We start from the raw sequence: 14,902 nt of genomic DNA, 5'->3' as shown, positions 1-14,902 counted from the left end.
GGTTACCACCACCCTCGGTGACAAGGGGACTTCGTGCTCCCAGGTCAATTGTGGAGACCCCCTCCCCTGTGCTCTTTCCATAACAGTTCTATGTTCACTCCTGAGACTCTCCTGCATGGATATCAGCAGCTCGTCCAATTGGATATCTCGCAACTCCTGACGGGCTGCTCTTTGCGCTCTCGAAGTTAGCACTGGCCGGCTTTTGGCCGCCTCCCGCTCTTCTTCGCTTCCCTCACTTGCGCGAAGTTGAGGTTCTGTCATCGCTAGCGTTCCCTCTTATCCAATGATTGGATGGGGCTAGCGGAAACTGGATAAAATCATTCTCAGCTTTATGTAACGATTGCCTAAACCCAAATACTCAGTCTCACAAGCTCGGGCTTAAAGATAACTGATTTATTAAAGGAATAGTATGCAAATACAGAGAAAGCTGAGAATGAGCAAAAGCGCGCCAAATACAAACTTAAAAGCCTTGCTTGTAAGCAGGTCCCGCCCCGTCGCCCGTCAGGACGCTCCCCCTCCCAGGTGCTGAAAGCCGTTAGACGCGCCTGGGAAAGTAACCTTGAACAGGAGCGCAAACCCAAACATGCATTCCAAGCCCTCAAAACAATGGAGGGCGAAAGAATGGAAAAACCCCGGGTGAAGGAACACGGAACAGAGAATGACATGTGAAACGTTACAATGTTAACCAGACATTAGAATGAGAACATGACAATAAGCCTGAATAAAGATGCTGCTGCTTTAAAAGTCATATTGAATCAACACATTAAAGCAGCTGCATATTTTTTCAGGCCCATACTCAGGTGGCCTAGAGAGGTCCAAATCAGTTTTTAAGCAAGCACAATCCTATCCAGCACCTGTTCAGTCCCTGAAGCAAAAACTCCAGACAAAGCTCCATGATATCATTAGCCCCACCCACAGTACCAGGCAGGACATACTAGGTATAGCTTGGTCTCTGCAGCCTAACAGTGTTTGGGAGGAATCCTTTGTGTTGCCAGGCCCTGGCAGTGAATTCTGCAGTGAAGCAGCTTGACTGTCTTTTAGCCACCCCATTTTTCCAGCTCTTTCTCTTGGAGTAGACAGACTGAGTTTAGGGTTTCCCACAACACAAGTGGATTTAGTTCAATCCAGTTCATGACTGAGTCCGTTTACTGGAGGGTTAGTTGACTAGCTCAGCTGACCCCTTTTGTTGTTTCTCCACCCATTATCTGCGGTCAATCCAGCTGAATGTGCTGTGGGAACAGGGCTGTATACCTACAGGAGGTGTGGATCTGGAGGTGTAGTAATGTACTAAGGTTCAAAAATGTAAGCACTGCACTAATTTAATCCTAATGATATAGTGCCTAATGTTTTTGTAGCCTACTTACATTCCAAGCATTTGCTTGCTATTCCCCCCAAATTATGTCAATATCAGATTAGTACTCTTATTTCGTTATTCCCTAATCCTCACCCTTATCTCGGGAAGCTGAGGCTGAAAACGGACTGTTTGCCTTAAGCCACCAGGAAATTCATGGCTGAAATGAGAGGTAGTAGCTACAGCGTTATACTGGGTTACACTGTGGAGTCCTGAATATTCAGAGACTACACACGGATGAACTGTCACATACACTAAGCATGAAAAGTAGAGCTAAGTCCCAGATCCTCCATCCTAACCTCTCCTTTCAGTCTGTAGTTTTCTTTTTCTACTACAAGCATCTCCACCACTTCGCTTCGGCTTTTTTTGCCCCGATTGCATTGATGAAGGAAGCAGGATATTGTAAGTTGGGGTGCAAAGCTCGGGACAAGCAGGATGAGAGTTTTCTGTCCCTTTTGTGCCATCTAGTGGTTGTCAGGATTTTTCCAGTACAGATCCCTTGATCCTATTGTGCTGCCCCTGGCCTCTAGGTCAGGGTTGATTCACAGTGCTTGCTGGCTGAGGAATTCTGGGAGGTGAAGTCCACACATCTTCAAACTGTGCAATGGTACGTGGGAATAACCTTGGGAGACAGGAGAGGAGCTGCAGCCAGGGAAATGGTCAGAGGCAGTTTAGCCCACAGCAGGAATGTGGGCATGGCAAACATCACATAAGGGACCCTCCCTTGGTCTGTAAAGGCAATGGGGGAGAAGTGTACTTTCAGATGTGCAAGATTCTGTTATTGTGATTTACAATAAAGTAGAGCTAGTTCTTCTGGGTGTGTTTCTTGTCTGGACTTCTTGCAAGTCCAGAAAGGGGAGGAAAAGCCTCCCCTTTCTGGACTTGCAAGGCTTACAAGCTGTCCACTTGCCACTGGACTTGCAAGGCTTACCAGCTGCTAAGGTTGAGAAACACTGCTGTAGATAATTTTATTTATTTATTTTTTTATTTATCATTTTTTTATCACCGCCCATCTCCCACACATTATTATGTATATCAGTTCTTATGATCTTGGCTAGGGCTATCAGATCCAGGGTGCAAGTCTCCAGTTGGCCACTAGTGGGCACAGACAGATATAGAAAATTCTTAGGTTTTGGTGCCATCAAGTGGTCATCTGGAATGTTTCCAGACAGTGGAGTCCTTGGTGCTCTCTGAGATGATGCTGACTAGGCAGCATCTTCAGTGCGAAGAGGGAGGGGGCCTTGCTCTTGGTTTATATACCGTGGCTTGCCCTGCTTGTGTTGGTGGGGGTGTTGTTCTCTCCTTGGGAGTTCCTTGATTGGGCTGTTGTTTGCTGCTTGGTTGATTGACTGAGTTAATAGTTCCTTGATTAGGGTGTATTATGCTGTTTGGTTGTTCCTCTGGGGTTAATCCTAGTGTTGACAAAAGTGTCATCCACGTACCAGATCCATACTTTGGGTTGTATGTATGGGAGTGCTATCCTTTCCAGACACTGCATTACAATCTCTGCTATAAGTCCTGAAATAGGTGATCCCATGGGTGTTCCTTTGATCTGTTGGTATATTTGTCCATCAAACCGAAAGTAGGTCATAAGGCAGAGGTTGATGAGGTCCATTATCCTGGTATTTCTATTTTGGTGTATTTGGCTAGGTCAGCTGTGTTGCACAAAACTGCGGCCATGGATTCTTTCCCTAGTGCCGGGTCTATGGATGTGAAGAGCGCTGTAATGTCACCATGAATGACACCATGTTCTCATCTTCTTCTATTTTTAGGTTTTTGATTTTCTGGAGGCACTGTAGTGGGGAGTTGATAGAATGTGAGGTATCTGAGTTTCTTTGTAAGCTCTTTAGCTATGTTATATGTAGGAGTCCCTGGTAATGATACAATGGGCCGAAGTGGTATGCCCAGCTTCTGTAACTTGGGGCGTCCGTAGAAGCATGGGAGGACAGGTCCACTGCTTTTCATCTGCCTCTGTTTTTCTTGTGTAATTTGACCTTTCTTGGTGAGGTTGTTGAGAATTCTTTTTACTTGGTTGTCCAGTTTCTTTGGTCATAATACAAAAGGAACAACTGGGAGAAACTCATGAAACCATCAACAACATCTTTAATGAAATAAAATTCACAAGGGAGGAAGAAAACAACAACTCAATACCATTCCTGGACATCCTCATCAGTAGAGGAAATGATGGCAAGCTAGAAACACAAGTCTACCGGAAAGCTACCCACACCAACCAAGTGCTCCATTACCAAAGTAACAATCCAACCTCCCACAAGAAAAGCTGTGTTAAGAATATTATTCAGACGAGCGCTTACACACTGCAGCAACCCAGAACACCAGAAAAAAGAAAAAGATCTGTACAGCATCTTCCAACAAAATGGATACCCACTCAACTTCATCAAAAAGTGCCTCACCACCCAACCCACTACAACCCAACCAGCAGAAGCTATGAAAAGGATAACACTACCATACATCAGAAACATCTCAGAAACCACCAACAGACCGTTACAACCACACGGCATCACCGTAGCACATAAACCAACTAAAACTCTTCAAAACATATTAAGCAACCCAAAAGACCCAATAGCCCAAGAAGAAAAAACAGGAGTTATTTACAACATACAATGCAAAGACTGTAACAGCCACTATGTAGGACAGACAGGCAGAAGACTAGCAGAGCGCATCCACGAACACCAACTAGCAGTCAGAAGACATGATGAGAACTCCTTAATCTCACAACACATGGACAGACTCAACCATAGTTTCAACTGGGAAACGGTGAGCATCCTAAACCAAGCCAAATCCAAAAATGCCAGAGAATTCCTGGAAGCCTGGCACTCAGACAAAGCAGCCATCAACAGACACACAGAGGTAAACAACATTTACATACCAGTCAAAAGAGACAATAGAAAAGCCAAAAGACCAGTACACTCCCTCGCCAGCAATCAACACCCAGATAGGCAAAAACCAACACTAGGATTAACACCAGATGAACAACCAAACAGCACAATACACCCTAATCAAGGAACCATTAATCAGGCAATCAACCAAGCAGCAAACAACAGCCCAATCAAAGAACTCCCAGGGAGAAAACAACACCCCTACCAACACAAGCAGGGCAAGCCACGGTACATAAACTGAGAGCAAGGCCCACGTCCTCTTCGCACTGAAGATGTGATCTAGTCTGGCAATGAAGCATCTTCAAGAAAACAACAAGGCTCAGAGAGCACCAAGGACTCCACAGTTCAACCCTGAGCTACAAATATTCGCTTCGATTGATTTGCAGACAGGTTGAGTAGGAAAGCATTTGTGATAAATGTGCCAACCTGTTTTTGCAGAGCTCTTTTTCCCTTGGTAACAAGCATTTGCTGAACCTGTGTTTTTTCGCAAAACACTGCACTCCGTTTTAGTTATTACATCAAATCTCTTCAAATCTATATCTCATAGGATTTGAAATATAAAGGATTGGAGCAATTATTCAGAGGAAGCAAAGGCAACCAATGAAGAGGAAATCCGATGGCAGTTTGTTCTTTTCTTTCCTCCCTTGAATCTACAGAGACAGCGGGCCTGCGGTTCCACAGATTGAAAATACAGGGTTGCTTAAATGCAATGATGAGAACCAAAACAAGATTAATCATAACTCTTTTTATGACTCTCTTTTTGTTAGAGTCCTATCCCACAGTCAGAACTGTGCCCTGTTCTCATAAGCATTGTGGAACCAGTGTGTCCTGCTTAGGTCACTTTGACTTTCCCCAGTCTGAGGCTCCCCAGATATATTACAACTTGAAGCCTAGGATTAGAGCAGTATTCAAAAACCCTTTTGTCTTCAGGCTGTATCATATATGGTGGGCACCAGGTTGGGGAAACCTGCTGTGTTTACACCTATGATCTTCTTCTGTAGTATGTCAGCTTCTATTCATCCTATTTCTGCCAGTCTGCTATCTCATAAACTCCAGTTTCTTACAGCTTTCCACCATCTGCCTTCCCATATTCATTAGAAAGCTGTGGCGGCTCTACCTAAAACACCCTATAGCCCCATTTCCACACTCACGTCTCAGGTTCATTTATGACCGTGCGAAGAAGCAGGATGGGATTTCATCTCTTTTGCGCCATCATTTATTTTGCATTGCCAGGCTGTACTAGCTGAGCCTTGGCCCCTCTCTGGTGGGGTGACCTTTGTACTAATTTGATTTATGATTTTTCGTTCATTATGCTGCACTTTACCTCCTTGTCTGCTGCAAGGCTGTATGTTGATGATTTATGGAAGACATCTGGGATCCTCTGGGGTAGCCTGTAGATTGTGTCACCGCTATCTGAGAAGCTTCCACTGATCCCTGCTCCACGCAGCAAAGCAGTGGAGTGCCAAATTCTGATCAGCTTCAGTTCTCAAACCATAATTGAACAGGTGTCCCTAACAGTTCTTGAGCTGAAGGTCTCCCATACCACAGGAATGAAATCAGAAACAGCTGAGATGTTTTACCCTTGTCTCCTGCCAAGAGAGGGTCTCCAGATTCTGTTGCAAGTGAAAGGGAGGCAAGGTGGTTCCCGTTCCCACCTGCCCAAGTGAAGCCATTAGTGGTCAGCTAGGACCACTGAATGGAGCAGAGCTTAACACAGTGGAGAAGCTGTGCACAGAAAAAGAATATTATCTTAAACGAGCACATCAGAGAAATACAGGTTATTGATCTCACACACTCAGCCTTCCCAAGCATAAAGAATCACACGCTTAGACAAAGTAGGTTTAAGATAAGTAAAAGGAGTCTTACTGACTTTATTATTAGTTCAGTTACATCCATCTTCGGTGAAAAACAAAGATTCTTTGTTTCTTCTGTTTCTTAAACTTAATGAACTCTTACCCCTATAGCTGCTAAGAGCTGCAGGGAAGAAAGGGGCAAGCACATGGCTTTAGGCCCAAGATGGAGAAAGAAGCAAAGCATGCTTCTACCCAGATGGTGAAGGAGGAGGAAGAGAGAGAGAGGAAGTGGGAGTGGCAACAAACAGCTTCCTCTCACATAGAGTCTGCATCCTAGAGCAACTCATAAATATGCTAACATGAGGCATGCTGATTTGTTAACATCTCTAACACTAAGGGTCTTAGAAGGGAAAGGAACAGAGCAAGAGAATGGAAACTTGTTCTGAAGGCAGGGTGTATGGTACCTCATTGCCCAAAACGATTGCTCCAGTTTCCATGGGCTGACCAGAATGCCATTCAGGGCTTAGTGGAGGAAAAAAACATATGTCTTAAAAACACGCACCGCCTTTGCTTCTGTTTATCTGAAAAACATTCGTGTACTGATAAGCCACATACAAATTAATCCCCAGAACCACAGCTCAGTTCAAGGGTCATCCTTAGATCTGTTCTGGACTAAAGCATAAAACAAGGTTATCAATATATGCCAGAAATGGAAGATGGTGTCTATAATAAGAATGGATGGTTTGTACCCTCTTACCCTCTTTTTAAAAGTCAGTTTGGCTATAGTTGCTAGTAACTGGAGGCACCTGTCTTAACACTCATAAAAGATAGAACAGGCTTAACATATTTTTAAAAAATCAAAGGCTACTCCAGAACACAAGGGATACCCCAGAATCCTGGCAGCACGCACTTCAGCTCTCAGCGATCTTCCAATGTCATATGTAGCCCCCAGCCATCAAAAGACTGAGCAACACTCACCTATTTTATGCTAAGTGAAGCCACTTCAGAGACTTGTAACAAAAATCAATCTGGTTGACCTATTTGACATGCATCTTCAACATCCCTAGAGGAAATATGATTGCTATCAAACCTCACTGGATATTTGATGGGATGGGTTATGGCAGGACTGAAAGATTTGTCTTTCAGTGCTAGAGATTTTTCCCAGGTTGGTAATTAACATTCTGATTTCTCCAACATTCCTGTTAAGATTGGCCCCAGCGTTTCCTATAAATGTTGCATAAAAATGATTAAAAGAGCAAACTGCACTTCAAGTCACACCGACAGTTCCTTCTTCACTAAAAATAAAATAGGAATATGTTTATGAAATTGATCAAAGCTAGTCAAAATCCCTTCCTAAAGCATCTGTTTGAATTTCCCATGGCTCTCCTTGATCCTGTCTTCAGCCAAGTGTGGCTTTCATAGAATGTTAAACTGATATTGCTTAGTACATGTTTAGATTATCCACAGCCTGTTTCATTTTATATAAGTAATAAGTAATAAAAACAATTTTAATCGGACCAAAAGGAAAACTGCCCCATTCTTAACATTCAAGCCCAAATAAGGTTTATAGAGCTTCCAAGGGGGTAATCAGAGTTAGAGTTTCAAGAGTTTTTAGTTTCATGGCAAGCAAAGCAAACAGCAAAGAAAAACAGTCCAAAAAAAGGAGGTGAAATTTATTATATATTTTCAATGTTGGTTTAACATAGTGCATCAACAAAACATTGAAAATAAAACAAGAACTACACATGGAGTAGGCACTAAAAAAAATGCCTAGTTTGGGAATATATTTAGTTTCATTTGTAATCTTAAAGAAAGAGATGACATTTTAAGTATCCATATTTAATTATTTGGTCAAGAAATACATTTGTATAGAGTCAATCTGCTAAAATGGAGATCAAATATGAATCAACCATCCTTAACCAAAAGATTACTCAAGATTCTTTGATATTCAATTAATTAATTAATCCAAACAAATATATTTCCAGCATTTTGCTATAGTAAATCTAAAACTAACAACACAAAAAAAGTGGAATTAATTTCTGATGATGCACCATTTTATCAAATGCCAGAGGTAATTGTATAATTTTTATAATTTCCTGAAAAAATTCAACTGGAGTTTGTGATATGTACTAATTTAATTACATCTCTTCAACACATTCTAGAAAAGCTTTGATTAATATAAAACTCCTTTAAAAGGTCATACTTCCATCTATGAATTATGTTATTAATCTAGTCTTAATATCTTTCCAAAATAGATTTCAAGGGAAGTTTATACCGTTAAGTCTCTGCTGTCAGACTTCACTCAGTTGGCTAGGTAAGAAATTGCAAGAACAGACTTTCAAGGACACCAAAGCTTTGAAGCAGAGTTATTGTTGGAATGTTGATGAAGCCATTACAAAAGAATTCTGTGTCTGCTGTATACCAAATGCAAGCCATATTTATAGTGAAATCAAGATTCAACTTTTTGTACCCCCTTCTCCTACCTGCATCATGTAATGAGTTAGAAACTATTCTCTTTCGGAGCAAGGGGGGATGATTTCCACCTGTCTATTGTTTTGGTAGTAGAGTGACCTGGCTCAGAAGCTAAGGAGAGTCTGATCAGGTTCGTACAGGTGGGAAGCTACCAGGAATCCTCAGAGCTATAGGCCAGCCCAGTGTTTCTCAATCCTGGCAACTTTAAGATGTGTGGACTGCAACTCCCAGAATCCCCCAGCCAGCCAAGTGAGCCAAGTCATCTCAAGGGAGACTTTTTAAAACTAAAAATTATGAGTAATAATCATGTTCCCCCATGATTTGAAATATCCGAAAGCTTTTTTCACAGAGTCCCAAGAAGAATAGGTTACAGTCATCTTACAAGGAAGTTCCTAAGGCAAAGAAACTGGGAAATTTTCAGAAAAGCCCAAAGGACATGTCAGCCAGGGTGGGAGCTGCGCAAGCCACATGCAAGGAAGACTCTAAAGACATGCTGAGACAGCAAACCAGCTCTGCTCTGAGTCCCATGCAGAACTCCATGGTCAGATGTATCACCTACCCATGGCACCCCTTCTTTTTTTGTAGCAACTTTATTAACAATTATAGTTATAACAATAAAAACTAATACAAATTTAAAAAACTAAATGAATAAGAAGAAAAAGTAAAAGGTGCATTAAAAAAGGAAAAAATAGAAATAGAAATAGAAAAGAAAGAAAAAATAAGAATACAGTAAAGAAAAAGAAAAAAAACATACCCATTAAGGGTTACCAGAGATAACAACTTATCTATTTTAGCCTTGATCAAATAAACCAACTTTAAATTCCTTCCTTTTACTTCTAACAATCTTCATCTTTAGTCCCTTCAAATAATGTCTTAGAACTTGATTTCTTTTCATTTTTTCTTTGTCTCTTCTCATAAAATTCTTCAAAACCTTAACAAGCCCCTTTTTAAAATCCAGTATAGGAAAATTATCCAGGTTACTCTCTTGGTTTGTTGTTTGTATACCCCTTTCAATTATTAAGACATCAGCCAGTTTCTTTTGTACGTCCAGTGTAACGTCTTTTTCCATGTCATTCTTGTAGCCTGTCATTTGTAAATCCACTTTCAACTCAGTCTTGATCTTGTCAGGTAAAACTTGTTCCTCTTCCATAACATCTTTTAGACAAAGTCTATCTATAGAAGTAGACAATATTAAAATTAACTTCTGCGTCCATTGTTCAAAAATATCCTTCAATATGTCCAATGTTAGAATATTTTGCTTCGCTCTGTAATTGTAAGTCAAGTCTGAGTGTTCTTCTCTTTTAATTGTAATCTTAGTTCCTTCTGGTTTCCTCTAGTGTCCAATTTTTTAAGTCTTATCTTACTATGTTTTTTTTAAATCAAAACAAAAGCATTTTCCCACAGGAAAGATTCTTCATAATTAATTCCAAAATTTTATTTCAAATTTAGTCCATTTCTAAAATCAAAGTTTTAATCATGATTTTGCTGTTTATTCAAAAAAAAATTCTTTTAAGTCTCTAAACTTGTTGTTAAAACTTCTTTCTAAGAATTGAAGGAAACTCACCCGGCGCTGTAAACCTGTCAATCCAAAGGTTCCTAATAGCTGAAAAGCAGTTAAGCAATTTCCGAAAGTGATTAGAAAAGGAAGTATGCTTTTGAAGGCACCAACTGTGGTTTGAGTAAGTTGGCTATTCCCTCACCTCCCAGACCTCTAAACCCACCAGAGACCACTGTTCTTGCAGTCTTCTCATGAGGAGCAGCTGCCTGGAGCTCTTGTGGGTGATCTCAAGTCCTCTCCTTGTCTGGAGAGGAATTATTGAAGAACTGGTCTACTTTTCAGCTCTTCATTCTGCCATGGTCATCAGCTCTGCAACTGTCTCCAGTGGCTCACAGTAATAAAAAAGCCTAAGAACTCTAGGAGGTATTATGCAAAGTAATTCTATAATATATGAATAGAACAGAACAGAACAGAACAGAACAGAATAGAATGCCATCTACTCAAACAACTCTCAGAGGTGTTATGCTGGTATAAATTTGACAATCAATCATCAATCAATCAACCAATCACAGGAAACTCTGTTTAGAAATCCATGACAACTCCAGAAAATCTCTAGATCTCTTTCCAGTGAATATAATCACACTTACAAATAAGCAGTTGCAGTTTTCCCCAGTTACAAACATTTCATATAAATAGGTCTTGGGATCATAGAATTGGAAGAGACCCTTCAGGGCCATGGAGTCCCATCCCTGTTCAGTGCAGCAATCCATTTGAGCATGGTAGCCCTCTCTTGAACCCAGGCAGTGAAGACTTCTACTGCCTCTCTGCATCACTGGTTCCACACTGGTACTGCTCTTCCTGTTTGGAAGCTTTGTCTAACGTTCAGTCAGAATCTGCCTTCCTGTCACTTAAATCCATTCTTTCATATCCTGTATTCTGGAATGAGAGAAGACAGGTCTGGACCCTCTTTTGTGAGAATTTCTTCCAGGTGTTTGAAGAGCATTATCACATCCTTCCTCAGTCTTCTCAAGGCTGAACGCTTCCAGCTCCTTTGAGGTCTCTCCAGAGGGATCAGTGTCTAGTCCCTGCTTGGTGCCATCTTCTGAAGCTTTTCTAGCTTTCCTCAATTCTTCTTAGAAAGGGGCCCCCAGAACACGACTGGAACAGGACATGGTGTAATTTGTAGATATGTCCAGATGTGAAAGTCAGTGAGCTTTCATGAAAGCAGGAATCTTTCCTGAACAATCATTAGTGAAAAGTTAAAATGTATAACAGAAAGAGAGGTTGATTTATGGAAATACATGGCAGGAAGAGAGAAAGCCTACATCCTATTCAGAGAAAGTCAGAGAATAAGAGGTCCCTGGGAATGAAGGCAGAAGGAAGACCCTGAGGATAGCAATCTCATAGATAAGGGCCAATCCACATAGCTGCTTTGTTTTTTTCCTGCTCCAGAGCCAGGAGAAAATCATGCCAGCATAAATTGCACTGCTCCCACAAAGTGCCCTTAATGTACATCCAGAACAGGGCCATGCTGTTCTCCATTCACACAGCTGCACTGAAGCACAGTCAGGACAGTGATTGGTGGTCTCCCCCAGCTCAATTCCAGTCCCATCCCATGCCACTAACCAGGGGAAAGGCTTTGACCAACTTTGTACAGAACATGTGATGGGGTGTGGCTTTTGTACACTTCAGGTGTTCCATTCAAGCTTTTTGTCTCATTTCACACCAGAGGATCATTGACCTTTCAGCCTATGCAAGACTGCTCTTCAGGTCACAATGAAAAATGTACCACATAAAGTGCCGTGTGCAGCAGTCCTATGAAATATCCATAGATGCTGCCATCTAGAGGTTACACAGATTATTGCTGGTTGGAGTAATCAGATCAGAATTCCGATGTATTGTAATACAAATAACCTCTCAATCACAACATCTATGGAAATATTGAATATAAGATTGATATACCTAGGTCAAACATCCCTCCCCCCCAGGAGTGTCTGCATTGCCCATAAAAATGGGTGGAGCTTCAATCACACTGTCATGGCCACCATCTTGCTTTTTTTGACCACACCCTTTCCTCCCCCAGCACAAAAGCTGATTTGAAATACTTGTTAAGTTTATTCTTATTTAGCTACAGCAATTCAGTCCTCAGCCATGGGACTGAAATCACCAAATAGTTTCTAAAAAGTCCTAATAAGGATATTGATCTCTCAATTTTCTGGCAAAGATCAATATCAATATTCCCATGGCAATATTCTCACAGAAACTTCAGTGAGAAAGGCTACAAAGAAACAAAGCACTTGCCCACTATTTTTTAAAAATTATTATTATTTTTCACTTTTTATGGCCGGTCCAACTCAAGAGGCTCCTGGTAGGTTACAACAAGCTAACATTATAAATGCAACAATACAATTAATCAAAATAATAAAACCAGTAATAATAAATCAGCAACCGTAACTCAATGTGCCCAAGATGGAGGCCAATGAAACATAGCTATAGTTGAAAAACTTCCTAAGAACCATGAGAGAAGGTGCTTCACTGACCTCTGGGGTTAAGAAGCACCAAAATGTGGGGGCTGCTATAGAGAAAGTGTCAATAGGTCCATGTCCCACTCATTCCAAAGAGAGGAGAAACTCTTAAAAGGCCTTCCTGGGATGGTTTCACTAGAAGGGGAGGTTCAGTTCTGGCAAGGGGGGCACTGATAGGAGAGAGAGTTTGCCTTGTGGGTTCTTTGGTGTCTTCATGGGACACCAAATCCTTTTTGGGTTGCCAATAGAAATAGGAATCTCTTGGGAGACCCACATTTATTCTTCCATGAGATCAATATTCCATACCCAACCTTCTCAAAGAAGGAGAAGTAGGGTGTCCACTCTCTCTCTCTTGCAGGCATAGTCAAAATGACCACAGAGACACAGTGCCCAATGCCTGGACAGAGGGGAGTAGCTTTAAGTGCAGGCAGAATACAAGACAAAGAAGCAAGGCTGGATTAAGGCCAACTGATGCCCCTTGGCCCTCCCATTGCTTAACTGGTAAGACTCAATAAGTGCTGAAGGCGACATGAGAGATTAAAAATTCAGTTTTTTCCCAGGCCGTTCCCCAGACCAGGGCCCACAACTATATTAAATATAAACTTAAAAAAAATATATTCAACACTAAATAGCAGTAAGCAATATAAGCAAATTATTTACTTCTAACTAGGGCAACAGAAAAAAATGTGAATTTTCAACACTTTTTAATGCATTTTTTAATACAATTTTTATACCATAAGGGAAAAAGCAAATACAAAAAATTACTGAAAACTATTTTTAATCTCCCTCCCAAAGCTTATAAAACAAAGTAAGTTAAGGGCATGATAGCTAGGGAAAAGAACTTTGGGGTGCCACCCCTCCCTTGGTGCCCTAAGCAGTGGTTAGTTTGCTTAATGGTTAATCCAGGGCTGCAAAGAGGGGATGCAGAGTGAGTCCAAACACTTGAGATCCCAAATCCAGCTGACTCTCTGCAGGGAACTGCAGTTAGGAAGCACCTCTAAGACTTTCCCCTGAACTGTCTCTAATCAAAGTTTGGCTGAACATTCAGCAATAACTTTGACCGACTTTTGCACCTCAATGGATTGAAACCTAAATGAAATTCACCCAACAATTCTGCTGCAGCTGGCATGCCCAGGTCCCATCTTGCAGCCACAGCTGTGCCAAATGTTTCACTTCCCTCTAAGAAAAGGCAGAGGGGGAGAGGATGGGGGTGCAATTGCCAGCCTCCCGTCCCTGCCTTCCTTTTCCTTTTTTTTCCTCCTTTTTTTATTAATTAGTAATTGTTCAAGATATAATTAAGACACCTAACGCAGAATAGAAGACCAACAGAATACAAGTCTAAAACAGAAACAGGAAAGGCTAAACTGGTGCAGGAATAAGCAAAAAAGCATATCTGACCAGTGGCTTCTGACCTTTTCCAGCAGAGGTATAAAAGTACTTAAAAGTTAATCCCTTACTATTAATTAAACATCTAGTAACCTTGTATCTCTAAAATCAAACCATTCAATCATCAAAACCTAAAATCAAGACTTCATTCTTTTGTGTTACAAGCAAATAATCCAAGAGCTGCTTCCAGATGGAAACAAATCCAGTTACAGTATTTTCTCTTATCAGTGCTGTCAGCTTAGCCATTAGCGTGAATTCCATCAACTTAATCATCCAGTCTTCCATTGAGGGAATTTGTGCATCCTTCCATCTTTGAGCATATGAGAGTCTTGTGGTTGTTATCATATATAAGAACAGAGTTCCATGTTGCTTTTTAAGCTGTCGGTCCATCAAACCCAAGAGAAACAGCTCCAGTTTCAACTGTAAGTCCACTTTGAGAATCTTTTGAATAGTGCTACATATTTGATTCCAGATTTTCTTAGCTTTTCCACAAGTCCACCATAAATGATAAAAGATTCCTTCCCCTGTGAGCATTTCCAACAGACATTTGATGCCCCATTATACATTTTAGACAGCTGATCAGCACACAGTCAAGAAATGTTGATGGGTAAGACTGGTTTTGTAATTGAAAAAAACGTCAGATATTTGGGGGTGACATTAACAACCACGAATAACATGTTGTTTCAGAACAATTATGTTAAATTGTGGGGTAAAGTTAAGAAAGACTTGGTAAGGTGGGAAAAAGTACAACTGTCAATGATGGGTTGGATATCGGTGATTAAGATGAATGTTTTGCCCAGAATGTTGTTTTTGTTTCAGATAATACCGATTTTGACAACAGATCTACCATTTAAACAATGGCAGAAAGATATCTCTAAGTTCATTTGGCAAGGGAAGAAACCAAGAATCAAATATAAACTGTTACAAGATGCCAAAGAACAAGGAGGTCTAGGTTTGCCTGATTTGAAATTGTATTTTGC

At 41.0% G+C, this 14,902-nt stretch overlaps 1 protein-coding gene across 3 annotated transcripts in view; it reads left to right on the top strand.

Annotated features, from left to right (window-relative positions):
- Window positions 1–14,902, top strand: part of LOC134500373 (dual specificity protein phosphatase 13B-like) — a 35,317-nt gene that overhangs the window by 8,483 nt on the left and 11,932 nt on the right. Inside the window, exon 1 of one of the 3 annotated variants that reach the window (XM_063307670.1) lies at window positions 12,913–13,037. The exons of the other annotated variants lie outside the window; for them this stretch is intronic. The gene's annotated coding sequence lies outside the window, so the exon portion shown is untranslated. Of the gene's footprint in view, window positions 1–12,912; window positions 13,038–14,902 lie in introns of those variants that run through there. 3 annotated transcript variants of the gene reach the window in all.

This window comes from Candoia aspera, chromosome 6 (assembly GCF_035149785.1).
Source record: "Candoia aspera isolate rCanAsp1 chromosome 6, rCanAsp1.hap2, whole genome shotgun sequence".
In the NCBI taxonomy this organism is placed as follows: Eukaryota; Metazoa; Chordata; class Lepidosauria; order Squamata; family Boidae; genus Candoia; species Candoia aspera.
Note: the sequence above shows the minus strand (reverse complement) of the source record. Positions and strands in the feature narration are given on the sequence as shown.